The 27,732-nt window shown below is 41.3% G+C and overlaps 1 protein-coding gene across 6 annotated transcripts in view; it reads left to right on the top strand.

Moving 5' to 3' along the window:
• The window catches only part of NCALD (neurocalcin delta), a 222,268-nt gene that overhangs the window by 131,487 nt on the left and 63,049 nt on the right, over positions 1-27,732 (top strand). For 4 of the 6 annotated variants that reach the window (XM_005879282.2, XM_005879278.2, XM_005879279.2 and 1 more), the window contains exon 1: positions 23,258-23,449. The exons of the other annotated variants lie outside the window; for them this stretch is intronic. The gene's annotated coding sequence lies outside the window, so the exon portion shown is untranslated. Of the gene's footprint in view, positions 1-23,257; positions 23,450-27,732 lie in introns of those variants that run through there. 6 annotated transcript variants of the gene reach the window in all.

Below are 27,732 nucleotides of genomic sequence, written 5' to 3'. Positions count from 1 at the left end.
AACTTCTGGGTTCAAAATATCGGGCTCTTCTTAGTCTATCTTTTCCACTTGAGTCAGTTTGATTACCTTCAGTTTTATTACCTGTAAGATGGGGACAATTCTTTTGACTCGCAGCTTTCACGTCAGGATTAAGTAAAAGAGTTTATATAAAAGACTTCCGCACTGTTGGGCAAATAGTAATCACTCTATTCTCTGCCCTTTTCAACTGATTTTCTTGTTGAGTTAATAAAATTCACAGGTGAGTCCTACATTTAATGAGGTGGTAGGAGCAGTGGTTCAGGCAAAAAAAATTAAATTATAGGGTTTGAAGTACGAGATAGATCTGGGAAAGCAGGGTCTGTGCATATTTGCAAGCCAGAATGGTGCTTTCATTTGTAATTTGGATGCTGTTGTCACCCTGTGAGAACAGCAACAATAATGTTTTGTTTATGGATACAGCTTTGGGCCCCCTCAGGACCATGGTACAGAAGCCCAGTGGAAACAGAGGGCTCGATACATAGGGAGGTTGGCGCTGAGCAGTAACAAATACTGCCAGTAATAATAACATATTCCAGCTTCTACACAGGTTGGGAATGGGCCAAGATGACAGTTAGAATAGAGCATTGGTTCCATGCTCTACTTACAGAAAGGGTTTTTTTTTTTCTGCCCTTATTCTTTGAGATCAGAACAAAGGAACAATTGACTGGATGTAGAAATTTCGTGACAATTAAATGACATTTTGTTCAGGATAATTGTAGGATTTACATTGTTTCCCTTTGACAGTTGATCAAAAGGAAACGAAAATTTATAAGGCAAACTGCCCCCATGCAGATCAATAATAAGCTGCTACATTTAATTTTCTTCCTAGAACTTTGGAAAGCAAACTGAGGATTTTTTTTTCCTTGACTCAGTTGGTGCTGCCATATATAATTCCTTCACTGGCACAGCCAGTGGGTGGTCATCTTCCAAATACTAAGAGGATTTTATAGCTTCTCTCTAGGGCTTTTCTCCATTGTGATATTAAACACCAGTTAAAGAAGAACACCTTCTAAGAGCAGTATTGCATTTTTTAGTATTTCAAGAACCCATCAATTCATTTTAGGAACCCTTTCCCCACAGAGCCAGCAGGCGAGTGCCATATTTGAGACTCCATCAACCTGACTTAGACTGTTCACCCCTTCCTGATAATTCCCTGAGACCGCCCCCCCTACCCCACCCAAATTTCAGGCCCAGCCAGGCTGTTTCCAGTGGCTTTTCCATAGAAATGGCCACTCTTGGCTCAGACTCTAGATTATCCTAAAGTCTCTCAAGCAAGCAGCACCGTCACCTCCTGATAAGTGGCCCCAGGCCCAGCACTAGCACTAGCACTAGCTGGACTTGGTTCGCAACTTGACCTCTCTTGGGCACCTGCAAGCCCAGCTCACGTAGCAGCCATCTACAGATCGTTTTGCAGCTCATGCTGGGTGGCCCTGGGCAAAACACAGGTGGGTAGCTGACATTGGCCTGCACCTCCCAGAAGGAGCCAGTGTACCTAACAACCCTACTGAAGTAAGTCATGCTGTGTGAGGTGGGCCCCCACAAGGGCTGATCCTCCACAGTGATTGGAGGTTGGTGGTTGGTGTTCATAGCCAGTCCTTGCAGCCAATCAACATGGGGGTAAATCCCTCACACTGATATGCCAACAGCAATCAAGGCTCAACTACAACAGTAGGGTGTACACAGCCCATGTGGGGGATGCCCTTGGAGTGCCCAGTTTGAGTGATCAGAGAGGCTGTGCCATTGGACCCTACAGAACACCTACTACATTAGGCCACTCTACCAAGCCTAGGCTATGTAGCAGCTCTACCTAATACACAGAAACAAACACCGGGAGGCTGCCAAAATAAGGAGTCAAAGAAACATAGAAAGTGCACACAGGTTCGGGGGGCACACCTAGAGTGCCCAACTTGGGAGATGGGGGAGACTATGCCACTGGACCCTACAGGACACCTACTACATTAGGCCTGGGAGATGTAGCAGCTCTACCTAATACACAGAAACAAACACAGGGAAGCTGCCAAAATGAGGAGTCAAAGAAACATGTCCCAAATGAAAAATACAGAATAAAAGTCCAGAAAAAGAACTAAACAAAATGGAGACAAGCCATCTACTAGAGACAGAGTTCAAAACACTGGTCATAAGGATGCTCAATGAACTTAGTGAGAACCTCAATAGCATAGAAAAAGACCAGCCAGAAATGAAGGTACACTAACTGAAATAAAGAATAATTTACAGGAAATCAATAGTAGAGTAGATGAAGCCAAGAACCAAATCAGTGATTTGTAATATAAAGAAGCGAAAAACACCCAGTCAGAACAGCAAAAAGAAAAAAGAATCCAAAAAAAAAATAAGGAGCCTCTGGGACAACTTCAAGTGTACCAACAATCATATCATGGGGCTGCCAGAAGGAGGAAAGAACAAGAAATTGAAAACCTATTTGAAAATATAATGATGGATAACTTCCCTTACCTGGTGAAGGAAATAGACATACAAGTCCAGGAAGCACAGAGTCCCAAACAAGATGAATCCAAAGAGGCCCACACTAAGACATCATAATTAAAATGCAAAAATTTAAAGACAAAGAGAGAATCTTAAAAGCAGTAAGAGAAAAGCAGTTAGTTACCTACAAGGGCACTCCCATAGACTGTCAGCTGATTTCTCAACAGGAACTTTGCAGGTCAGAAGGGATTAGCAAAAAATATTCAAAGTGATGAAAAGCAAGGACCTACAACCAAGATTACTCTATCCAACAAACCTATCATTTAGAATTGAAGGACATATATAAAGAGATTCCCAGACAAGAAAAAGTTAAAGAAATTCATTACCACCAAACCAGTATTATATGAAATGATAAAGGGTATTCTTTACGAACAAGAAAAAAGGAAGTTAAAAAAATATGAGCAATAAAATGGTAATAAATGCATATCTATCAACAATTGAATCTAAAAAACAACAACAAACAAACCAAATGAATAAGTAGAACAGCAACAGACTCAGATACAGAGAACATTTTGACAGTTTGCCAGATGGGAGTGGGGTTGGGAGGATGGGTGTAAAAGGTGAAGAGATTAAAAATTGGTTGTTACAGAATAGTCATGGGGTTATAAAGTAGAGCATAGAGAATATAATCAATAATATTTTAATAACTATGTATGGTGTCAGAAGGGTCCCAGATTTGTCAGGATGATTACTTAGTAAGTTATGTAATGCCCAGTCACAGGGGTGTACATCTGAAACTAACACAATAATATATGCCAACTGTAATTCAAAATAAAAATAATTCAAAAATGAAAAACAAAACACACACCTGTCTGTCTGTCTCCTTCCCTCTTTCTAGAAATGATCCCCCCAACCCCCATGATGTTGACTTTAAGAAACTCGTAGAATGATAGTCTTTTCTTGAGAATTGACCAAAATTATTGTTTTAATACCTTTGTCCTAAAGAGCTCTGTGAAATTCCAAGGCAGGCCAAACTCAGGTTGTTGGTTGGAGTGATGTTCACCAGTGGGGAGACCTTATGGATGGAAACTTAGACCTGGAGGAAAAACACTGAAGGATCCTTATCTTTCATGTGTGTGCCCCTTAGAATTGCAGCCTTTTCAACAGAGGTTCCAGGACCCTAGTGTTTTAGCCAGTTCTAATATCTTTCTTTGTCTTCTCTTTTGATTAAGTGGAAAATTTTATGGCTTTGCTAACCACAGGAGGGGAAATTCACCTTCTACATACAACTATATTTTTAATTTCCTAAAACTATAACTACTTGCCAAAATGATTCTGGCATTCTATGAGGAGCATCCATTTGTCATCAGAAAACTCTTGAACTCTGCAAAATATCAAAGGGCAGTTTTATATCCTCAAAAGACTTGTAAAAGCAATTAGACTGCATTTTATGGGCTTTGTTTTAGTTGAATATAATCCTGGTCATCAGAAAGGGACTTGTCATTTTTTTAAAATTAATTATATCAGTGAAGGTTTAATCAGGAAAACAGAAAACAGGTTAGATATGAGAAACAACGGACTGAAGAAACAAAAGGGAAGGTGATCAGAAAACTCTTGAACTCTGCAAAATATCAAAGGGCAGTTTTATATCCTCAAAAGACTTGTAAAAGCAATTAGACTGCATTTTATGGGCTTTGTTTTAGTTGAATATAATCCTGGTCATCAGAAAGGGACTTGTCATTTTTTTAAAATTAATTATATCAGTGAAGGTTTAATCAGGAAAACAGGTTAGATATGTGAAACAACGGACTGAAGAAACAAAAGGGAAGGTAGGGTAACTCAGAGATCAGACTGTAAAGCTGCTGCTTCTAGGAGAACAGCAGGGCAGAGGGGAAGCCCAGTGCAAGGCGTGAGCTCACCGGAACCATCGGAGGCTGCATCTGCTCTCAACCTCCTGATGCCACTGCTGGAACTGCAGAGGCTACTGGAGCCCAGAGCCGCCTGCTGCCACCCCTGCCAGAATTGATTGCCATTGACTGATGCACAGCAGGAAGCAGAGAGAGGAAGAAAATGGATTCTCTCCTCCTCCCACCTTCCAGAAGCACGCCAGTCTCTCCCACTGCTTGGGTCCAATTGGAAGTCAGTTGGCAGGATTCTGGAGAAGGCAGCTTGCAGGGTACAGCTTCCTGCAAAACAGAGCTAAGCATGGAAGGGAAGGAATTGAATTGAGAGCAAGCAGGCAAATGACCAGCTCACTTCTCTCCTTCATATAGAGGTGAAATGTGTTCCACATGAGCCTGATGTGGAACAATGCAATGCGTCACACCCCCTCTCCAGCTTCAAGAATGAATAAATGTTCACGTGGCTTCCTCTTCATTTTCCAAAATATTTTCAATTTTAAGTAGCTTTCATTTATTTGATACTTAAGGATGAATTATGACTGAAAAAAAATCAAGCAACACATTCTCTAGTTTATCTTTTGTAATTTGTTTCTTTTGAAAGTTTTGGAGGAAGTCAACTGACATGGACTTATGCTTTTACACAGACGCAGGCAACATACAAATATTTCTCATTTAATACTTACAGCAACTTTATGAGATAGGGAATACTTTTATTTCCCCAGAAAGCAGTATCTCAGCAAAGGCTTCATAGCTCTTCATTTTCAGAGCAGGGACAAGAACTCTGCTTAACGTTTTCCAGCCAACACGTGGTGGCTTTATAGTCTGAAAAAAAATTGCAATTTTTTTCTTGCAGCCCAAGAAATTATTGGATATGGGAAGAATAAGAATAGGTTGCCAGGGTATTGTTTTTTCCATTGTAGTGCTACTATGAGCTCAAAGAAATGATGCACACTGCAGTGCATAGAGGTGCCCATCTTGAACTTCTAGAGCTCTTTGCTTGAATCTTCTCATAGCACAGGTTTCAGAATGTCTTTTATAGTATTCATTTGCTTCTCTGTCATTTCCTCCCAATAGATTATAAGCACTTGGAGGACGGCAGTGGTGGTCTTGTTCATCTCTGGACCCCACACAGGGCCTGGCAGGGGGCTAGCATTTAGGAGGGCTCAACAAATGTGTGGTTATTGAATTGCTGGTGTTGGAAGGCCCTGCCTCCCTCATGGGCCACACAGGACCAGAGCACAGGAACCATGATCTTCAGGGACAACTTGGCTCAAATTCTGTCTTCACTACTTACTGGCTGGATGACGTTGGGAAGGTTATTCATTTTTCTGTAATATAGTCCATAAAGTGAAGATAATACCTAACCCTCCAGGGTCATTGTAAAAATACATTGGTTAATGTACATTAAGTTCTCGGCACTGTAGCTAGAATATGCTAAGTGCTTAATCGATATTATTTTAAGTTATATCATTTTTACTGAAGTACCAAACATAAAAATCAATTTGATCAGAAGTCAATAAACAATGGTTTATTGTTAAATGGTTTTAAAAGATTTGTAAATGAAAAATCATATACATATATACAAGATTTACCTCTTTTATATGTTGAGTATCTAGAAGCTTTCTGGGGGTGGGAGATGGGGGAAAGAAGCAACTGGTTGAATTTGAAATGATCTGAGTTTTCAAGTGCAAATGTAGGTGTCTTTATCTGGGCTGCCGTAACAGAATACCATGCTGGGTGACTTACAGCCTGGGAAGTCCAGGGTCAAGGTGCTAGCAGATTCAGTGTCTGGAGAGGGCCTGATTCCTGGTTCAAAAATGGTGTTTTCTTTCTGTGCCCTCACACGGTGGAAGGGGCAAGGGAGCTATCTGGGGTCTCCTTTATTAGGGCTCTAGTTCCACTCATGAAGTCTCTGTCCTTATGACCTATTCACCCCCAAAGGCCCCACCTCCAACTACCATCCCACTGGAGGTTAGAATTTCAACATAGTATGAATTTTGAGGGAATACAAACATTCCGCCTAGAGTAGTGGATAAATGAAATCATGTGTATGTGTGTGTGTGCACATACTTGCACACATGGTATTCATGGTATTCACTTCCTCTGCAAAACTATTCTTTGGCATTTCACATGCAGATTTACTTACCATGAGTTTTTTTGATATACTTGATAAAAATGTCCCCATTTGGTCTTGCTCCCCGGTTACTTTGCCAATTGCTGGTAATTTGCCATTTCCTGCTGTAAAGCACTAGAAGGCTGGTGCCAGTGTAGATAACTCAGATATCGGCTGCCTATTTTCAAGTGTATTGTTTTGAAGAAATTGAGGATCAAGGGTCAAAGGTCAGCATATCCTGACATTTATAGCTTTGGTTTAACAGAGAAAGGCTAATTTAACATTAGCATTTTTATGCATCATGACATAAGCAGAATGCCTTCAGAGCCCATCCCATTCTTCAACAGAGATTCCTTGTTCTCCAGGGCATATCTTGCTTTGGCAAAAACTGTAGAAACTACAAATCAATTTTCAGAAAATTTTAAATGACTGATTTTCCTTTATTTTTCACATTCTCAACCCTAGTTCAAGTTGAAGAAACCACACATGAGTTAGTTACCTAAATTTGTATAATCTATCTCTCTCTCTCTCTTTTGGGGGAGTTTTGATGTGTTTCCAGTTGGGACGTGGGTTCATTCATTTATCTATTCATTCATTCATTGAACAAATACATTTTGAGCACTTACCATATGGCAGGTACTGTTCAATGCTGTGAATACAGAGTGCACAGAATAGTCATAGTCCCTGGTTTTAAAATGTTAAAGCTAGGTAATCCCTAACTTCTTAATACCTCAAAAGCACCTTATGTTTTGATGCCATCTTTTCCTTAAAGCAGGGTTACAATGATCCCTGTACCAATCCCTGAGGTCAGCAGGTGGAGGGCAGAGGATGGCTGTGGTCTTCCTGACAGCCCACTCAGCTTCGTACTTGAAGTCCCAATAAGAATAAATCCAAGTATTTATCCTCATAGTTACAAAGTGGAACCTTCTACATCAGTTAGAATGCTTTGGATGGCTAGTATCAGATAACCTAATTCAAAATGGTCTAGACCAGTGGTCAGCAAACTGCGGCTTGCAAGCCACATGTGGCTCTTTGGCCCCTTGAGTGTGGTCACGAAGTTTCAATTGCACTGTACGTGCACGCCCGCACGTGGTATTTTGTGGAAGAGCCACACTCAAGGGGCCGCAGTTTGCCGACCACTGGTCTCGACAATAAAGAGAGTTTCACAGGAGCAAAAAGTTAAGAGGAGGGGTGACTTTTGACACTGTTTCACGGACAGGTTTATAAGGTCATGGGGCCTTAGCCCTATTTTCCTGAAATTCTCGTGGGACATCATCGGAGTCATTCAGCTTCTCCCTCGCTGTGATGTGTTTCCAGTTGGGACGTGGGTTCTCTCTTCTCTCCACTTGGTGAAAAGTTTACTGCGTTCTTTACCTCACCGGGTGTGACTCCTGGGAAGCATTGGGACCATGTAAACTACAGACGAGCTCCTTCCTTCTTTAAGAGCCCAGATCCTTTCAAGAACATAACAGAAGTGCACGAGTAACAACAAGTGTCACAATGGCCTGGCACTGCCATAAACTTTTCTGTCATGTTGCAGAAGACCAAAGAAAAACCAAGTGATGCTTTAAAGAAAAGGAGAGACACTGTTTAATATGCCGGCGGACTCAGGGAATACCTTTCCAAATCTGAGTAAAGAAACATGTAGGGGCTGGAGCCGGTTTGGCTCAGTGGATAGAGCGTTGGCCTGCGGACTAAAGGGTCCCAGGTTCGATTCCAGTCAAGGGCATGTACCTGGGTTGCGGGCACATCCCCAGTAGGAGATGTGCAGGAGGCAGCTGATCGATGGTTCTCTCTCATCGATGTTTCTAACTCTCTGTCTCTCTCCCTTCCTCTCTGTAAAAAATCAATAAAATATATTTTAAAAAAAGAAAAGAAAAAGAAACATGCAGGGGGCTTCTCTTTAAATCTCCCTGTGGTCTTTGTCCCGCAAATAAGGATTATGCTTCCGGTCCTTTTCGCGGGCCTTGCAAGAAGGCCCCCACATGTTGGGGGTCTCCAGGCCATATCTGATGGTTTGGCCTGGCACCTACGTTAATAACCCTCCCTCCGGGGCAGTGCACTGTTCACAGTTTTATGACCTCTGTAACAGGTTCTGCAAGACCAGTATCTAGGAAGGAGGTAGTGACTTAATTATAGGTTATCAAGAATTTACACTGAGCTTGCTGGCATGGATTCCGATTGCTAGCCCCCCAAATATCAGGGTTACATTGGAATTAGCTTTTTAGCCTCCTCAGTCAAAGCCCATGGGATGGGAAGGGAGTGTGCATAGAGGTGACATCACCATCCCCCTCTCACTGTGGAGACTGGGACACGGGGAGAGAAGGAGACCAGGCTGGACTTGTACGAAGCTTTATCAGGTGAGGATCGAAATCTGGGTCTCAACGAATAAAGGAGCAGAGGTCCTAAATACCCTTTACAGACAAGGAAATAAAAAGCAAACAAATATATGACACAATGTTCAACCTCTCCAGTAGGTCAAGAAATAAAAATCCAAGTGATGACAGTTGTTTTTTGGCACTTGTTAAACTAAGCAATGAATAAAGAATACATATGGTTACTATTATTATAAATATGCATATACACATAAATATCTGATGCAGCACTGACATGCCCATGGGGAATAATAATTCCTTCAATTCTTGCTAGTGGCAATAAAAAAGTTTCAGTTTATTTAAAAGTCTGAAGAGAAGTAGTACCAACAGGCACAATAATTTTCATACTTATGACTTATGAATCACTCTCATTAGCCTTTTCCCCCAGGAAATAACAAAAAACAAGTACATGTATAAAGATGTTTATAAGTTGCTAGTTTCTGAGCAGATTAAATAGACCAGGGCATAGCAGTCCATTGGCACTTATGTAGCAAGGGAAAGGAATAAATATGGAGGCTTTGAACACTTAGAGAAGGCATTCATTAGCTCACATTCAGTGGGGAAAAGGGACAATCTTTGGCTTCTAAAATCTTTGGCCTCTGATTTGATGCCAGCTCTTGCATGAACTATCTAGCTTCACAAATTAAGTCAGGCGTCTCAGACAAGCGATGGTCGCTCTCCTGGAATCCAGTGTTCTCATGTCTGTAGTAATGTTATTTACCATCTGGGGCTATTGTGAAGATAAAATGAGATAATTCACACAAAGCAGTCAGCCCCGGGCCCAGGGACAAAACAAGCCCAAAAAGAATCATATCAAATATGATTACTGTAACTATATTATTTTTTTTCTTTCGAATTAAAATTTAGAAGACAGCGTGAGAAAAAAAATGGGGGGAAAGGTTTTGTGCAGGAAAAGGGACTGGGTGAATATTTTTTTTCTGAGCATTCCACTTTATGATGTTTCATATGTGGACATTTTAAAGAATATAATTCCGAAGGCTCCCAGGGCAAAATCCTCATATCAGACCCCCCCCCCCCTTTTCTAGCAGCTGGGGGCGGGCTCTGCATCCCTGCCCCAGCTCTCAGAATGCAGGCGTTGAGCTGGGGGGGAGGGGGGACGGGGTGTCCATGGTACAGATTTTAAATGGACCAATTGTATCTTTATCCTTTCCGCAGCTGTTTTCGGAGAAGCTGATGTTCTCAGATGCTTCATTATCTCACACCTGTAACGCTCCCTGAGAACCAAATCACATTTGAAATTTCTGGTGTCAGGGGCTGTTTTAAAAAACGGATGGCTTAGCACTTCCTCAGAATGCTGCATTCACAGGAGGGGTCTTCCCCTGACCTGCCGGGAACAATGCGTCTTTCAGGCTGCCCGCGCTGTGAATGGGATGCTCTGACCGTCCTCTCTTTGGGGTTATTATTCTGAAATCCTCTTTGTCGGCAATGCCTCTTGGCAGCTGGACAGTAAAATGCATCTTTCTATCACTTCAGCCTCTTTCCTTTGCGGGGGGAGAGGAGGAGCATGGGGGGCGGGTAGCTGATCGGCTAAAGAAGCAAAGCCTGTGGAGCTGCATTTTATTTCTGTGCACCTGCATTTTTTATGCTGTCAGAAACCCGAGGAAAGGGGCTGAAACCGTGATTATTATTAGGTTTGGGTACCACAGGGACAGGCAAAAGAGACTTTCTTTTATGTGGGTGGCAGGAAAATAAAATGACAATCCGGAAAGAACCAATTCTAAGGCATCAACTCTTAAAAAAACGGTCTGCCAATTAACTGTGAAGGGGATGGCATTTTCATCGGGCGCTGTATCTGCTGCCAGGAGTCCCAGGATCGTCTGCTGGCCACAGCCGGACGAGGAGGGGAAAGAGGGTTCCCTTAGGCCTGCAGCGCCTGCCCAGGGGGAAGTCGGGGGGCGGGAGGAGGGGAGCGCCTTCCCCTCTGGCTCAGGCCTCCTGATCAGAGTGCCCAGGCTGGGCTGGACCAAGGGTTGGATCTGCCAGCCGCCGTGTGGAGAGAGGCAGCGACATCCTAAATGGCTTCTGTGGTTGATGACAAAAACCATCTTCTGGTTTTAAAATGGTTAGAAACCTTCTGAAGACCAAGCCACAAAGAGCCCAGGGGAGGGGCAGATCGGATTTTTCAGAGATGCTGTTCTGAGTATAATCACTAGATGATCTTCGAGTCGCCAGTTTTATGCAGTAAAAACGGGCAAGCAGCTGACATATGGGGAAGGGTGTGGGGTGCTTTCTGCAACAGGCAGATTTTCCGTGAACCCTAATCCTGAGACTTTTTCTAATGGCCCAATCTGGACAAATCCTATAATGAAAGGCATTCTGGGAGAATGGATTTGCTGAGGGTGATCACGTGATGCTGCACGACACACCTGGGGCCATTTGCCTAGTCATCTTGGTGCCAAAGAAGATGTGTTTGCTCTATAATCGACTTGTGTTACCTTTAGAATCAGAAAAGGAATTCTAAGAGAACACTGCTTTAAAAATATTAATTGGTCTTTACGTTAGAGCTCAGATGAGCTAGGGTCCAATCTGTCACCTGTCAGCTGTACGGTCTTGAGCCAGTGGCTCGGCTCCCTTGTTATTCAGGTTTACAAAACCCTCCACAAGCTGCCCCCTGTCACCTCATGCTTCATGCGCCACCTCTGCTTCTTAGGATTCTGCCGTCCCGGCCTCTTTCTCAATTCCTCTCACGGGCCATGCTGCTTCTCCTCGCTGAGGGTTTAAACCCACTGTTTTCTCTGTTCAATGCATTTCCCGCCTCCTCTGCTGGCTCACTCCTCCTCTCTCTTCTTCACTCGAGGGTCATGTCCCCAGGGAGCTTTGCATGAAATCCCAGGTTGGGTTAGTTCCTCCTGGGCTGACATCAGGCAGCACTCCTTCGATACCACTTCTTATTTATTAAATGTTGTAATTTTTCAATAACTGTAAACTCCATGAGGCCCGCCTCTAAATGTTTCTTATTCACTAAACCCTCCTCTCCCCACCCTCCTCCCCCAGCCTGGCACAGTGCCTGACACACACAGAAAGTACTCACTGAATAGTTTTAAGTGAATAAATGAAATGAATGGATGGATGGATGGATGAATGAACGAACGGAGCGAGGCAATCTCCAAGGTCTTTTTCCGTCTTAAGAAATCAATGCCACTAATTTAGGGAAGCACAAAGATGTGCTGCTGGTGTTTGTCTTAGAGTTCATTTGCTTTCAGATGAGGGGAAACCCACTCAAGCTGGTTAGGCAAAAAGAGAAGTTATTGATAACGCTGCTGGGCGGTCACACTGCCTCTTCAGAGAGAAAGTACATTTTGTTTTCTTTGGTTGATACCAATATAAAAAATATTGTGACTTTCCACAGATAAGATTACAGGAAATTAAAAAAGCCTGGAGGCAGGTTGGACAGGAAATACCCTCTAGCATACCTTTGGAGATGAACCACCTCCTCCTCTGGCCAGTCTGAGAACACACCCTTTCCTGCAGCGCTGGGTCACATCTTCATTGTAGATGATCGCAAGAGAGCGCCATGTTCTCCGACCTGGGCCATAATCTGGCCATTGACAATATTGTTATTGCAATTGAAATCGTTTTGTAGATAGAAACTCCAGAATCAGAGAACTTGATAGAACTGCCGAAGGTCCGCCAGGGCAACGCTTTGCCTTCCGGGAGGCCCGCTGTGAAGACACTGCAGTAGGTTTTTTAATAGTGGGTTTGCTCCCAGTCGGGAGGGCACCCCACCCAGAGGCTCTGTCACACTTTGCTGTGCTTCTCCAGGGATCATCCCGATCAATCTCGTGCTCATCTGACACCATACATAGTTATTAGAATATGTTTTAGATTGAACTATTGATAGATGTGCATTTGTCGCCATTTTATTGTTCATCTTTTTCTTTCTTTTCTTCTTCTTCTTAAAGAAGACCCTTTAATATTTCATGTAATACTGTTTGGGGTGTTTTTTGCTTCCTTATATTCCAAATCGCTGGCTGTCTCCTCCAGGCAAATGTCTTTCTGAAAAGCTACAATAAATCTTTTTTTTTGTAATTTAAATTGTATTTTATATTCATTACAGAGGGTGGTTGTACTTTAAATGTCCTAAATAATTTTCTTTTGCTACATCGGATTTATATACATTTGATTTTATCAAAGCAAGATGTACATCCTTGACAGTTTTAGAACATATGCTTTATATAAATCTGTGAAAGGGTTATTATGGAAAAGGTTTTGCATTAAAAATAACTGGGCATTTGCTTGGCTGGCCTGGCTCAATGGTTCAGTAGGTCACAGTTTGATTTCTGGTCAGGGCACATGCCCAGATTGCAGGCTCGATCCTAGTTGGGGGGGGGGGAGGTGCAGGAGGAAGCAGATGGATGATTCCCTCTCATCACTGATGTTTCCATCTCTCTCTCCTTCTCTGAAATCAATAAAAAATATTTTAAAAAAATAACAGGGCATTTGCAGTTCATAGAGTATGTGGCGCTTTTTTAGGGATGGATTTTTTAGAAGAGAAGCTAGTATCAGCAAATTAATAAACTAATGTTCTATTTCTCTGTCCTATCAAGAATAAATAATTTAATAGGCTAAATAGAATTCTATGCTGTGTTTTTAACTGTTATTAAATGGAAATATAGCCAATGAAAATATAAATTTATAGTTCTGATAAAAAGAACAATTATAATTTACTAAGGAATACAATGAAAACAGAAAATTTGGAAAGCATACATTTAGGATAAACTGGACTCTAATTAGCACATTTCTGAATTATTCTTCCTAATTATGAAGCTTAATTTTGTCTCTTTAACTGTACCAGATGCGCTACTAAATTGAGCATCACTCTTTATAACCACCCTGCAAGGTAACAAAATCAAGGCTCAGAGAGATGAAATAAACTGTCCAAAGTCACAGAGATAAAAAGCCATATTTGGGGAGCCCACATCTAAACCTGAGTGTACCTGACTCCGAAGTTTATATTCTTCACATTATAACACAGCAAGAATCTTCGATGCCAACGTTTAATGCCAGCACTCAACAAAGTGTATGACTTTGAGCTGGGGACGAATTTCAGGATTGACTCTATGCTTGTTGACAGGAGTTGCACTTTTGATAGGGGCACAAAGAAAGCACCAGCTTCTTCATGCTTTCCAGGCCTATTTCCGGGGGCCGTAGGAAGGGGTAGAATCCTTGAAGATCAGTAAAAGTTGGGTTTATACATATGTAACAGTGGCGGCCTGGCAGCAGAGACAGCTCCTGTTCTCAAACAGTCTTTTACCAAAAAGCAAAAACAAAGATCCTATTACCAAATTTTCTCTAATTATACTGGATGTTGCTGATGGAAAAGTGACATTTTACAGCTTTCCTTTTGTATGGGAGATTAAATATAAAGAGAGATGATTCACAGACCATGTTCCTACAAAGCAACATCCTTAGATTCGTGTGGGAAATTCCCTCTCTTTGAGGAAAGGATTTATTCCTCTCATTCAATCTATGAAAAGGCAGGCAGGGTGAAAGGAGAGGCCATTTTTATTCCTTGAGTGATTTTGTTGTCTCTTCTCTCCTTTTTCTTTATCTTCTGTGCCTGTGACTCCTCAGTGTCCAGAAAGGCTCTAAAGAGTCTTTGAATATTTGCCAAATATTAGTTAAAGGTTACTCATTTAATTACTCGGAGATGGGAGGAGCTGCTCTCTAGTATTTCTTCTGCAATGCTTTTGAGTGTAGTGAATTCTATTTTCTGCTCCAGGGATTCCTGGGAATTTCATGAAATTCTATAAGCTTATTTAACACTAGTGCCCTGGTACACGGATTCGTGCACATTGAAAGGAAATTAATTACAAGGTGGCTGGCGGGGCAGGACTGGGTGAGAGGGGCCAGACACGCGCTGGAGCCAACCTCTCACGGTCCCTCCCTGGCTGGCCGCACCTGGGGCAGCACCATGGCTCCAAGGGCATCTGCGGTGTGAGCGGGGTCCCTCCAGCAGGTGGGTCCCTCAGCCTGGTCTGTGGGATCGGGCCAAAACTGGCTCTCCGACATCCCCTGAGGGGTCCCGGATTGTGAGAGGGCAGTTCTCGGGTGATGCACCCTGGAATCAGGCTCTCTCCTCTCTGGTTCCGGGAACTGCGGTAGCCAAGTCACCGCAGCTCAGCAGCTCCTGCGTTGAGCGTCTGCCCCCTGATGGTCAGTGCGAATCATACCTATGGACTGGTCAGACAGTTGGATGGTCGCTTAGCCTTTTATATATATAGATGTGATATCTCACTTATGTAAAGTTCCCAATTTGCGATGCTGGAAACTTTAACAGCTGGGATTTGATTTAACATATAATAATTGTGCCTTAAATAAGATTGGGCTCTCTCTTTTTCCTGGTGGCTATACTCACCAGGGATTTAATAGCAGAACTTGAGAAAGGCTGATGGCTTGCATTTCCCAGTGAGATACTGTAGCCTTTGACTGAGGGTTAAGGGAGAAGGAGCCCAATCTTATTGGTCAGACCTTTCCGAAATGAAACTTTTATGAACTGAGCTGAGAGTTTGGGGAGGAAGTGGATCAAGATTCAGGTACCACAGACTCTCAAAGTTCTTATCAAGTTTTAGTATTTTTTAAAAATAAATGTTTCTTCATTGGCTGTATGCCCTAAGGACGATTTCCAGAGTCTTTATATGATATTTTAAAATATTTTTCATCAGTTATGCTTGTTTCTCTGGGGAACAGGTCCATAGAATTCTTCAAAGGGCCATGCCAAATGTGGAACCTCAGTGTTTGTTGTTGCTTTTTAACATATATGTGCATGTTCATTAGCCTGGCAGGCGTAGCTCAGTGGTTGAGCATCGACCTATGAACCAGGAGGTCACAGTTCGATTCCTGGTGGAGGCACATGTTCAGCATGTAGGCTTGATCCCCAGTCGGGGGCTTTGGGAGGCCGCCGATCAATGATTCTCTCTCATCATTGATGTTTCTATCTCTTTCTCCCTCACCCTTCCTCTCTCTGAAATCAATAAAAAAAGATTTGTAAAAATTAGTGTTTCGGATGCATGTAAGTTTTGATACATTATATTTTTGGTGTTCAGTTCAAATATTTCTGAATTGCAATGTATATCTGCTTAATCCATAGATTATCTAGAGATGGATTGCTTAGTTTCCATTTAGTGAGTTTTCTTTCTCTTTTTCGTATTGATTTCTAGCTTTGTTCTGCACTGTGCAAAGAGCATATTTGTGTTTTCAGTTACTTATAATGTGTTGAAACATTCCTATGGCCCAGCAGCTAGTCAGAATTATTAAATACATTTAAGAAAAAAATTGCCTTTTGTGATTGTTTACATCATCATTCTTCATGTGTGACTAAATCAGGTTGGTTAATTTTGCCACTGAAATATTCTATATCTCTACCTTTTTTTTTTTGCTATTTGTTCTATAAGTTACAGAGAAATATATATTAAATCAATGCTATTATTGTGGATTTTTTATTTATCTTGATGATATTTTATTAGGTACCTGCGTATTTAGAAGTGATTTGATAAGTCTTCCTCTGTATCCCTAGTAGTATTTTTTGCTTATCTTGCTATCAAATACCCTTCCTTCCTTCCTTTCTTCCTCCCTTCCTTCCTTCCTTCCTTTCCTTCTTTTTTTGCTAATCCTCACCTGAGGATATTTTCCCATTGATTTTTAGAGAGAGTGGAAGGGAAGGGGAGAAGCAGAGAGAGAGAAGTATCAATGCGAGAGAGACACATCAATTAGTTGCCTCCCGCCCCCGACCAGGGCCTGGATCGAGCTTGCAACCGAGGTACATCCCTTTGCTCAGAATCGAACCTGGGACCCTTCAGCAGGCCTACGCTCTATCCACTGAGCCAACTGGCTCGGGCTCAAATAGTATTTCTCATTAGTCATAGTGTTACACCAGCTTTCGCTTGGTAGTTTGTATATCACTTTCCGCCTTTTTACTTTTAGCCTTTCTGTGTCCCTATTTTCAAAGTGTATCTGTTGTGTGCAGCTCCTCCTTAATCCCTGCCGACCACCGACCTGTTTTTCATGTCTTAATTCTGTCATATCGATAATGTTATATCAGTGGAATTGTACAGTATGTGACCTTTTAAAGGCTGGCTTTGCACTCAGCAGAATTCTTTGGATATTCAGGCATCAGTAGTTTTTTCCAGTTTAGTTCTGTGCAGTATTCCATGGGATTGGATCTACTAAAATGTGTTCACCCATTCACTCAGTGAAAGCACCTGAGTTATTTCCATTTATTGGCCATTACAGTGAGAGCGGCTACGAGCGTTTGTGAACAAGCTTTTGTGTTTGCATTTCTCTGCAATACCCAGAAACACAATTGTTGAGTCACATGATAGTTGCACTTTCCTTTTTAAAAAGAACCGTCACACTGTTTTCCATAGTGGCGGCACCATCTTCCATTCCCACCAGCAATGTGTGAGTGATTCAGTGTCCGCATCCTTGCCAGCATTTAGTGTTGTTAGTATTTTCTGTTTTTGATAGGTATGTAGCGCTCTCTCATTATGTTTTAACTTGCATTTCCCTAATGGCTAATGATTTTGGAAAAATGGTTTCTGTGCTTATTGGTCATCTGTATATATTTTGGGGGGAAATATCTCTTCCTGTCTTTTGCTGGTTTTCTAATGGAATAGTTTATTTGTTTGTTTTACGGTTAAAAAGTTAAAAGTCTTTGGTTGCTCCTTTAAAGTTATGATTTTTTTTTTGTCTTGCTGCTTTAAGATTTGTCTCTGTCTTTCGTTTTCATTAGTTTGGTCATAATGTGTCTATGGGTGATTTTCTTTGTTACCCTGTGTGGGGTCAATGGGGCTCCTTAATTCTGTTGTTTTGTATCTCTCAGCCAATTCCTTCAAATATGGCTTCTGTCCTATCTCTTTATTCTCTTCTTCTTTCCCAAATGCATCATGTCCCAAATGTCTCTTACATTCTTTTCTGTATTTTTCGTTCTTGTTATACTTCAGTCTGGATATTGTCTGCTGATCTATTTTTAATTTCACTAATTTTCTCTTCTCCAGCCCACCTCTTGTGTTTTTAAATTGTTGTATTTTTCAGTTCTTTTCATCCTAATATGCTCCTTTTTATAGGTTTTATTTTTTACATGTGGAACTCTCTATCTTGCCATCTATTCCCTTGAACATATTAATGATAGTTATTTTAAAATCCCTGTCTTATGATAACTACAGAAGATGAATCACCTGTGGGTCTATGTCTATTGCCTATTTTTTCCTCTTTGATTTTGGGCTGTTAGACCTGTCTCCTGGCATGATTCATGATTTTGGATTGAGTTAGAAGTGATGTGTGAAAAATAGTAAGGGCTCTGGGTGATGTCATATTCTTTTAGAGAGGGTTCATTTTCTCTGGAGTGTAGTTACAACAGGAGCAAATTGCCTTGATCCGATTAGGTATTTTAATGCTTCCAGGATGGAAACTGGCTTTTGGTGAGGGTGTATCTATTTCTTGTTTTCCATTACTTCCAGGGCTTTGCCTTTTAGTTATGAGACCTGAAGACTTAGGGTGTTTACCAACTCAAACTCCTTGGAGGAGCCTGCACTCCAATTTTTGTCTCCCGAGGACTGTAAGACTGCTAAGCCCTCCCTTTATGTTTTTATCCTCTTAGATGTATTTTTATGCTCTACTTCTTACTGTCTTATATAACACCATTTAGGAGCTGGCAAATGCTCCAAGAGAAACACTCTTCAGAATGTTGCGATCACTTCTTCTCTGTGATTCCCTTTTTAAAAATAGAATTTTTATCCCTACCGTCCTGGATGCTTGGAATATTTTTACTCCAACTTTTTGTCTCTCCAGTCTCTGAGAATGCCAACACCACTTAAGAATTATCCAATAGCCCTGGCTGGTTTGGCTCAGTGGATAGAGCGTTGGCCTGCGGACTGAAGGGTCCTGGGTTCGATTCCAGTAGGGGGCACATGCCCAGGTTGCAGACTCGATCTCCAGTAGGGGGCGTGCAGGAGGCAGCCGATCAATGATTCTCTGACATCATTGATGTTTCTATCTCTCTCTCCCTCTCCCTTCCTCTCTGAAATAAATAAAAATATATATATTTTTTTTAAAAAGAATTGTCCAATAATTGGAGGAAAAAAGCAGAGATAATGTGAGGAATATTGGGCTAACATCAATATATTTTTGTTTTATCTGAGATCTTGGCACTTATAGATTTTTCTGCCTTTGCTGCCCTTTGAAGCCTTCCAACCATTTTTTTTTTAAATCCAGCTATTATTATCTCAGTGAGAGTATTGGTTTGAACACATGAAACTCCATCATAGTGGGAAACAAAAGTTACCCAAGCCTGTGCAATCCAAATATTTGCTTCAGTGAAGACTATAATAATTTGGGCACCGTTTTATTCAGGATATTTTCACTATTTTATTTTGTCCATTTTCCTTGATTCAAATTGTCCTGGTTAGTTTTTTCTTGCCCTATCACCCCTTAGGCCTAAGCTAGATTAAGGATCATTACTCAGAAAAGATAAGTCAGCTTTCTCCTCCTCGTAAGAAATTAAAACTCAAGTGTAAAATAAGCATAATAAATAATTCAAGTCTTTCTAAGCATATATAAAGCGTAAATTACTCCCAAAAATGTACGGGGCCAGGTTTCTGGGATGTAGACCCTACTCTGCCAGGTACGACAAGGTGGGCAAGTTACTTAGTCTTTATGTGCTGACGCTTCTTCAGTTGTGAAATGTGAAAAAGGCTGGTACCTGCTTCATACGGCATTTCCGTAAATGATTTCATATATTTGCAGTATTTAGGACAAAATTTCACATATAGTAAGTGCTCAATTAATGCGAAAGATGATCCAATATCTATAGCAGTAGCCGTAAAATACATCTGCATATAACTTACGTACAGTCATAATCAGTATTTATGGTTCAGTAGAGATAAGTTTGATTTCCTTGGTAAAGTGACTTGAGCCCATCCATTGCTTGAAAATTTTGTGATAAATCAAATTTTTTTTCCTCTTTTCTTCTTTTGCGTTTTTTGCAGGGGCCAGAGGTGGGGTGGGGTGGGGGTGAGAGAATGCTTTCTATTCTCTGTTAGTGGGAAGACACAGGAACCATTTCTTTCTATTGCACAGCATTTATTTCCCAATATTTGAGTCACTCAACATTTATTGAGCACGTATTATGTTTCAGGCCGTGTACTAACTGTAGAGTTGTAGAGATGAATCATACCCCATACTTTCCCTGGAGGTCTTTTCAGACTTAACAGAGTCAGACATAAAAGCAAGAAATGACACACCTAGAGCCGTCCACCCTGTGGCAGGGTGTGAGAATTCTAGAATACATTAACTTTATCATCCTCACAACCACCCTGGGAGACAGGCACTGAAGCTCAGAAGACTCAAGTCATTTGCCCAGAGGAGATTTGAACCCAGTGCCTCCAAAAAATACGTCCATGTCCTTCCCACCGATGCTAGGACAGTGACACAGAAACGTCTGTACCTGGAAGATCAAATAAAAGGCTGGTTATCCTCACCTGTCATGCCCACCTGCTCATTCAGGCGTGTGAACCCGAGTCAGACTGGCTTAGTGGCATTTCCCAGTTACTTCCGGCCCAGTGGTCAGACTAATAATACGCAGCCTTGAAGCTCACACGGCAAGTCTGAACTCCAGTGCAGACATATTTTTGAATGGATATTTTTAAATTCAGTCAGCCACGTTCACCTAAAAAGTGAGTTGTCATTTAAAAAAGTAAAGTGGCACATATTCCTTCAACGCGTGGGCTGCAATTGGAAAAGGCCCTCGTGTGTGTTTCCTGTGATATTTCCAAGCTACGTTTGGATTAATGAGCCACACTGATATCATTCTGAGCTCCAACGAGATCCTCATCACGATTTCAACCCTGAGGGGACCGGTAGCTTCCTTAGCTGTCAGAGGCGTATCTGATCCTCGGTAGTTTGCAAAGGGGAATAAGTAATGGCAGGTTGGAAGCATGTGTCCACTGTACATACGGAAGGCCAGTCCGCTGATTGCTTTAACTTACAATGAGTTAAGATCAAGTCAATAAATAGTTAAATATATTCAGTCTTCAAAGTAATAGAACATTTTGAGAAGTGTTCGTTTCTGCTAAATTTTAAACTCATGAAAGCCAGGACTTTCAGGAATTTTTAGAACCGAGAGCTTCTGGTTTCAGAGGACATCCCCTATTGGCAAAGCGTGGTACTGCAGTTTTACTCTTCGATGCTGGATCTGCGAGAGAGGAAGAGTTTAGGCAGCCAGGGATTTGGAGTCAGAGAGACGATAAGGCAGGCAGCTCAGGGCCCTGGGCCCTGAAAGTCTAGAAGGATACGCTTTCTCCCCTCTCTTCGCATTCCCCTCATTGCTAGGATTGCATTTCGGAACAGAGAATCAGAACTGGACAAATGGCAAATGTGTAAATTGTGACTGTTACTGAAACCTGCCCCAGTGACACATCCTGACCCATTTAGATAGGCGTGGATTCAATGAGCCAATTGTCTCTGTGCAAACAGGTAAATTCCTGCTGTCGTTCACCCGAAATTAAAGGGGAAGCATTACGGCTTGGTTTTACTTTAGCAGTGCTCCAGCTAATAACATCAGGAAAATAGCTTTTCAAATGAAAACACTTTTTTTTTTTTGTCCTCCCCACTGGAGCTGGGACAGAGGTCAAGAGAGAGGAAGATGGAATAGGAAGATTCCATGCCAAACAGCTTGGACATTAGTCTTATTGTTCAAGAAGCAATGAATGACTCTGAAGAAATGGCATTCTTTTAGAGTGACAAAAATGTAATCTGCCCAGCTGGCTGGGTTTCCATTGAGATTTTGCAACACCCCAGAGCTGCCCATTTATTTAAAACGACGCCAGAGCCCTAACCGGTTTGGCTCAGTGGATAGAGCGTCACCCTGTGGACTGAAGGGTCCCAGGTTCGATTCCGGTCAAGGGCATGTACCTTGGTTGCGGGCACATCCCCAGTAGGGAGTGTGCAGGAGGCAGCTGATCGATGTTTCTCTTTCATTGATGTTTCTAACTCTCTATTCCTCTCCCTTCCTCACTGTAAAAAAATCAATAAAATATATTTTTTAAAAATAAAATAAAATAAAACGACGCCAGAATAGGAATTCCGATAATGCTAACTTAGGGTTTTCAGAGCAATCTCTTCCCCCTGCCTTTTCTCCCCTGTGCCCTCTGAAGGAATATATGTTTTTGTATGTATTTTTCAGAGCACCTTCCTGTAGATTTTATTTCATTTTGTGTAATTGGCTTTCTGTTATATAGAGGGAGAATAAACTGGGAAATAACCATGTGTGTGGTGTTAGAAGTAAGCTAGCTCGTCCTAGAGGAAATGAAGCTGAAGTTAGAAAGCAGACAGGTCTGTTTTTATTCTGCCACTCTGGGCTCCGCTGAACTTGGCATTGGCAGGACACTCACCCACTGACTCCACGCTGAGCCCCAAGGGGGATGGACCGGAGCATTTAGGAGGAGAGGATTTGGCACCTGTATGGTGACCCCAAAGTAAAGGTCCAAAAAACTTACAAAGGTTGTCTTAAAGCAGCACGGGTTTGAAACTCTTTTGGCCATCATCCTTGCATAGACATTTTGCGATGCAGGAATTCTGAATTCATCTCACCCGATTTCCCCATCCTAGGTGGTGTCGGGATTATTAGATTTCCTCATCCGACTGTGGGCCAGCACCCCCTGCTTCTTGTTTTTCTTTCCGTCGCTGGCACAGCTCAGTCCATTGATTGGGTTCTTACATAGTGTTAAAAATGCCTTTTCTGCCCTGACTGGTTTGGTTCAGTGGATAGAGCATCCACCTGAGGACTGAAGGGTCCCAGGTTTGATTCCGGTCAAGGGCATGTACCTTGGTTGTGGGCACATCCCCCGTAGGGAGTGTGCAGGAGGCAGCTGATCAATATTTCTCTCTCATCGATGTTTCTAATTCTCTATCCCTCTCCCTTACTCCCTGTAAAAAATCAATAAAATATATTTTAAAAAACAAAACCTAAAAATGCCTTTTCTTCCAACTCCCCTTAGAGCTTCTGTTTTTATCCATTTGCTTACAAATAGATTTAATTAGCTCAGAAAACTACCTCCAGGATTTTTCAGTTTCTTTCCTTCTGTTCTATAGAGACACATGCTTCATGCTGGTAAAGCGAGACCGATGGGAACTTCAGGGTGGCATGCATTTTCCTGCAAACACAGTTAAGAACAGACACCCAAGTCCTAAAGAGGAAAGTTGGAGGCACTCTTGAGTCACCACTTGGGGGGTTGATGGAGCTGTCCGTGATGGTTACAGGGTTTGTGTGTGTACACACACACACACACACACACACATCACAGTGACAGATGACCTATTGAAATAATTTCAGAGCTGTTCTGTGGTTGCTACGACAACCAATGCTCTCTTGGCTTTCATCTGGCCATGTGACAGGGACTTTGACGTCAGCTGGAGGCAGAGTCTGTGGCTGAGTCCACACAGTCAAAGGCCTGTGAGAATCTGGTGGATGCTGGCTGCTGCCGCCTCTGCTGCTGCTGCTGCTGCTCACGCCGCTCCCACCGCCGCTGCCGCTGCCCAGGGCTGCGGAGCATGGACTGTTAAATCTTGCACTTCTTCCGTGTGAGGTAATTCGTTTCCTTTATGCACAAACGGCTAGATGTTTTATAGATCATTGTGGTTTCCCCTCTCTCTTACCTCCCACAAGTGTGTCTCCATGAGCAATTATTGTTGTACCAGGGGAAACCATGAAGCGGCTTCTGGTTGCTAATTTTGTGCAGCCTCTGGAATTTGGTCACATTTGGGTTAATGTTCTGGAAGTAGGTTAAAATGTAAGCGTCTTTCTTGCTCAGCACTTGCTAACATGGCATTATTTAGAGATACGGATTTGGCAGCTTGAGCCAAATAAGCCCCATCCAATTCCAGGAATCCTCCCCTCATTGTTTTGGGTTTAAAGACTCCAGCATAGCGTTGCAATATGTTGCTAACTTTGCTGTTTTTACAATTGCTGCCCTATTCTGAATCATCCCAGAATACTTTGGAATTTGGTTTCTATCTCGTTTGCAGCGTTCAGACTTAGCAACAATAGGCACAGCGGGAAAGAACATTAGACTTTGAAACAGAAGTTGGGGCTTTACTTGTAAATCGGGGATTCTGAAATTACCAGGGAAAACTGTCAACAGCTTCCTGTTTAGAACAAAATAATTTGGATATGCCAGGGAAGTCGGCTGGAAGCTCTCACATGTGCGCCTGCCGTGGCTCTTTGGTTGTTAGAGCAAAGTGCACATTTTCAGCATCTTCCTCTGAAAATTGCGCTGTGAAGAGAATAACATTGGAGGGTCTTTACTGAGGAGTCCTATCATCTGTTTTTATGTTTAAAAATGGAAATAATTCCTTTAGAGGAAAGCAGCAGCCCTAAAACTAAATTACCATTGGTAGATCTACTCTAATTGAAGCACGATATAGTCACTGAAAATTTGCTCCAGGTCTTGAGTGAATAATTTGATAACTGATTAGGAAGGCCTTTTATTTCTTTATTTCTATAACACCATAAAATGCAAATGGGTTTATTTGCCTTACTGTAGTTCATTTTCTTCCCAAGTTTAGTAATCATGAATTTTCTATCATTGTAAATTAGTTGGATCATTTTGTGGCTTATAATTCAAGGAAAACCTCTGGTATTGAAGTTAATCAAAGCCTCGATGTATAATCGGTTTCTAAATCTCACAAGTTTTACAGGAAAAAATAGTGCAGATTTAAGAGCAGCACATGTAATACACCTACTGTTTTGATGAACAGAAAACAATGGTTTAACTATGTATATGAAAAAATATATTTTATGATGTACTGTTTTGATGAACAGAAAACAATGGTTTAACTATGAAAAAATATATTTTATGATATGTGAACTATATCTCAAGTTAATGCAAGACTATGTTGTTCTTATTTTTGATGTTCTTTATTAGTTTCTGAATTCTGATTGTGTTTACTTTACTCTGGAGATGAACATTTTGAACAGTATTTAACTTCAGTGATAAGTGAGTAATTGTGGGTGCATCAATGATTTCTCAATAGCTTTCAATGAGTGAATATTTATTTAACTTGCTGGCATTAGATATGACTATTTTTGGTCAGAGTCTCCATGGAGCATTTTCTAAAAAGTGTACTAAGGCAAATCTATTGAGACATCATCTCATTTAATTTATCTCATAATTATAACTCAGAGTTCATAGTCTTAATATCCATAGAAATATGCTAATTGCTTTGCAATTCAAATGAGCATGGGTAGGACCAGGCTCTCTGTTATTGAAAAGCACAGTCTGTGGTGGGGGAACTTTGATGTTTACTTTTTTTTTTTTTTACTCAAAATAAGGAATTCTCATTATACTTTCCCAAGTAGCTTTCTTGATGCTCTTTCTATGATGTTTTAAATTAAGGTTATAAAGTGACCGTATTCAAGGCTCTTATAAAATAGACTGGATTCCAGCAGTATGAGAGATAAGAGCAAAGTATCAATGATCAAGTTCATCATTAGAAGAAAACAACCTATGCTACAATAGCAGAGATGCTTTAGAATCCACAGGTCTTTTCTTATGGCAAAATACGCGGGGAAATGGCTCTCATCAGAATCATCTACTTACAACAAGGAGACTGTGTGACTTCAAGGTCAAGTTTGTTTCAGCTTCAAAAAATACTAGCAAGGAATGATTTACTCTAGGAACTTGGCTGTTGCATTATCCACTGTTTCGTGTGTAGTTTCAGGGATTTTAACCTTTTGGGTGTCATGAACCTCTTTGGCAGGGTGGTGAAGCCTATAGACTCTTCTCGGAATGCTGTTTTTTAAATACATGAGATAAGGTCTGCAAGATTACAAAGGAAACCACTCTTATTGAAATATGTTGACCAATTTTTTAAAAATTGTGAATTGTGCTCTATTAAATAATACCATCATTTGAAGTAGTGATGAGAGTAAAAGGAATTTCGAGATAACTATAATGATATGATATGAGAATATCTGCCATTTTCCTTGGCAACAAAATCACAGGTACTGTGGTTTGTGACGTCCATTTTAATGACAATAAATACTCAATTTCAGTTTCATCCAAGTTCCTGGATCCCCTTACATTCTTTCTACCCCCGAGTTTAATGATATGTGATGCCAAAAGGTCATAGAACAGCATCAAACAAAATCCACATCGTGATTTCCACATTCAATTTCACCACATCTGATTTTATTCTCTGCAAGGGTGAGTTTCCCAGAGTATTCTGATTTCTGTGTGAAAAGGAATGATATGTCCGTATAGCTACCAAGCTGTAACTTTCTCTTATTTTTCTCCTTGAAATCCATAAGTAATCTTACGTGACTTGGATTGAGGAATTCTTACCTGGTTAGATAGGGGTTAAAAGGAAAAATGCATAGTGTTAATGCAAGTTATGCAAGTTAAAACCATGGACCACAGAAGACTATAGGTACTGACAAAGGGACTTGTATCCACTCAGAGAAAATAAGCAAGTAGTACTTAGATGAAGAATGCAGAATGCTATATGAGATCATAGCTGAAGGGATAGTCTAGAAGGTACTTTGTGCACAATACTTGAAAAGTGCATTAAAGAACTTATGTAACTTCCAAGTTTAGTGTAAAGCACATGTGTGAATTGATAAATTGTCATGTTAATTCCAGTCAGTCAGGATAGAGCCTGGAGGTTTATCTGCCAGAGGGCCCCAGGCCAAAACACATTCAAAATGATGTGGGGAATGGAGACACTTCCCAGGTACTTTGAACTCAGACTCTTACTTGACTTACTGGATATTTAAGAACAAGAAAGGAGCCCTAGCCAGTATGGCTCAGTGGTTGGAGCATCAGTCCACAAACTGAAGGGTCCTGGGTTCGATTCCAGTCAAGAGCATGTACCTTGGTTGCAGGCTCAATCCCTGCCCCAGCAACCAATTGATACCTCTCTCTCTCTCTCTCTCTCTCTCTCTCTCTCTCCCATCAATGTTTCTCTCTTTCTTTCTCTCCCCCTCCCTTCCACTCTCTCTAAAAATCAATGGGGGGAAATATCCTCAGGTGAGGATTAACAACAACAACAAAAAAGAGCAATAAATGAGGTATTAATATTATTGTTTAGTGGGACTGTGTAAGTCATTGTCTCACTCTCCGTATCACATTGAATTTGCAGAAGATACTGCCTCCGTTTTCTCTCCAGCCAGTCAGGTTACTTTGCAGTTGGTTGGCCGATGTCCCGTAGCATTGTCTTTCTAACCTGCGTTTGAGTGTCCAAAGCCATCCTTTCTCAGCGTGAGAGAATGGGAGCTATGACGTTTCACACAAGCTGTTGTTTAAACTCGATCCAAATCCCTAACATCTGAAATGAAAGCTTAGCGATTTTTTTCACGTGTTCTCTGGGAAATTACGAAAAAGGATTTTCTCAAACATTTCTTATTCTTTGGACTCGAAAAGAACACCTGCTTTGGAGGCTTTTATGAAGAAATTGGAAAAAGTCTAAAAACAGCTCTGACTCCCGGCTGCACTGTTTGATGGCAGGTGTTTGAAATTTAAATTCAGAAAGGAACATGCCATTATTTTTTTTTCATGAAATCAACTGTTATTTAAAGGCACCCTGTGATGGAATGCTAACTAGAGTTAGCATTCCAAAATATGGCATTTTTTATTGTTTCCAGAAGTGATGCCATAAAAGTTAGTGCTCATTAAGGCTCGGATATAAAAATTATATGATAAATATTTAAATTCAGTGGAGCCACATTCTCCATATTAAAGACAGTGTGTCCTTTTTATCTGCCGCGAGCTTTCGGTTTTTTTGGACATCTTTCTATAACTGCCTTCAATTAGAGACACAGCATCCTTTTCAAATTTAGTTTACACTAATGTGAAACATAGTATACTCAGCT

Source organism: Myotis brandtii, unplaced genomic scaffold (genome assembly GCF_000412655.1).
Source record: "Myotis brandtii unplaced genomic scaffold, ASM41265v1 scaffold59, whole genome shotgun sequence".
NCBI classification, from domain to species: Eukaryota; Metazoa; Chordata; class Mammalia; order Chiroptera; family Vespertilionidae; genus Myotis; species Myotis brandtii.
Note: the sequence above shows the minus strand (reverse complement) of the source record. Positions and strands in the feature narration are given on the sequence as shown.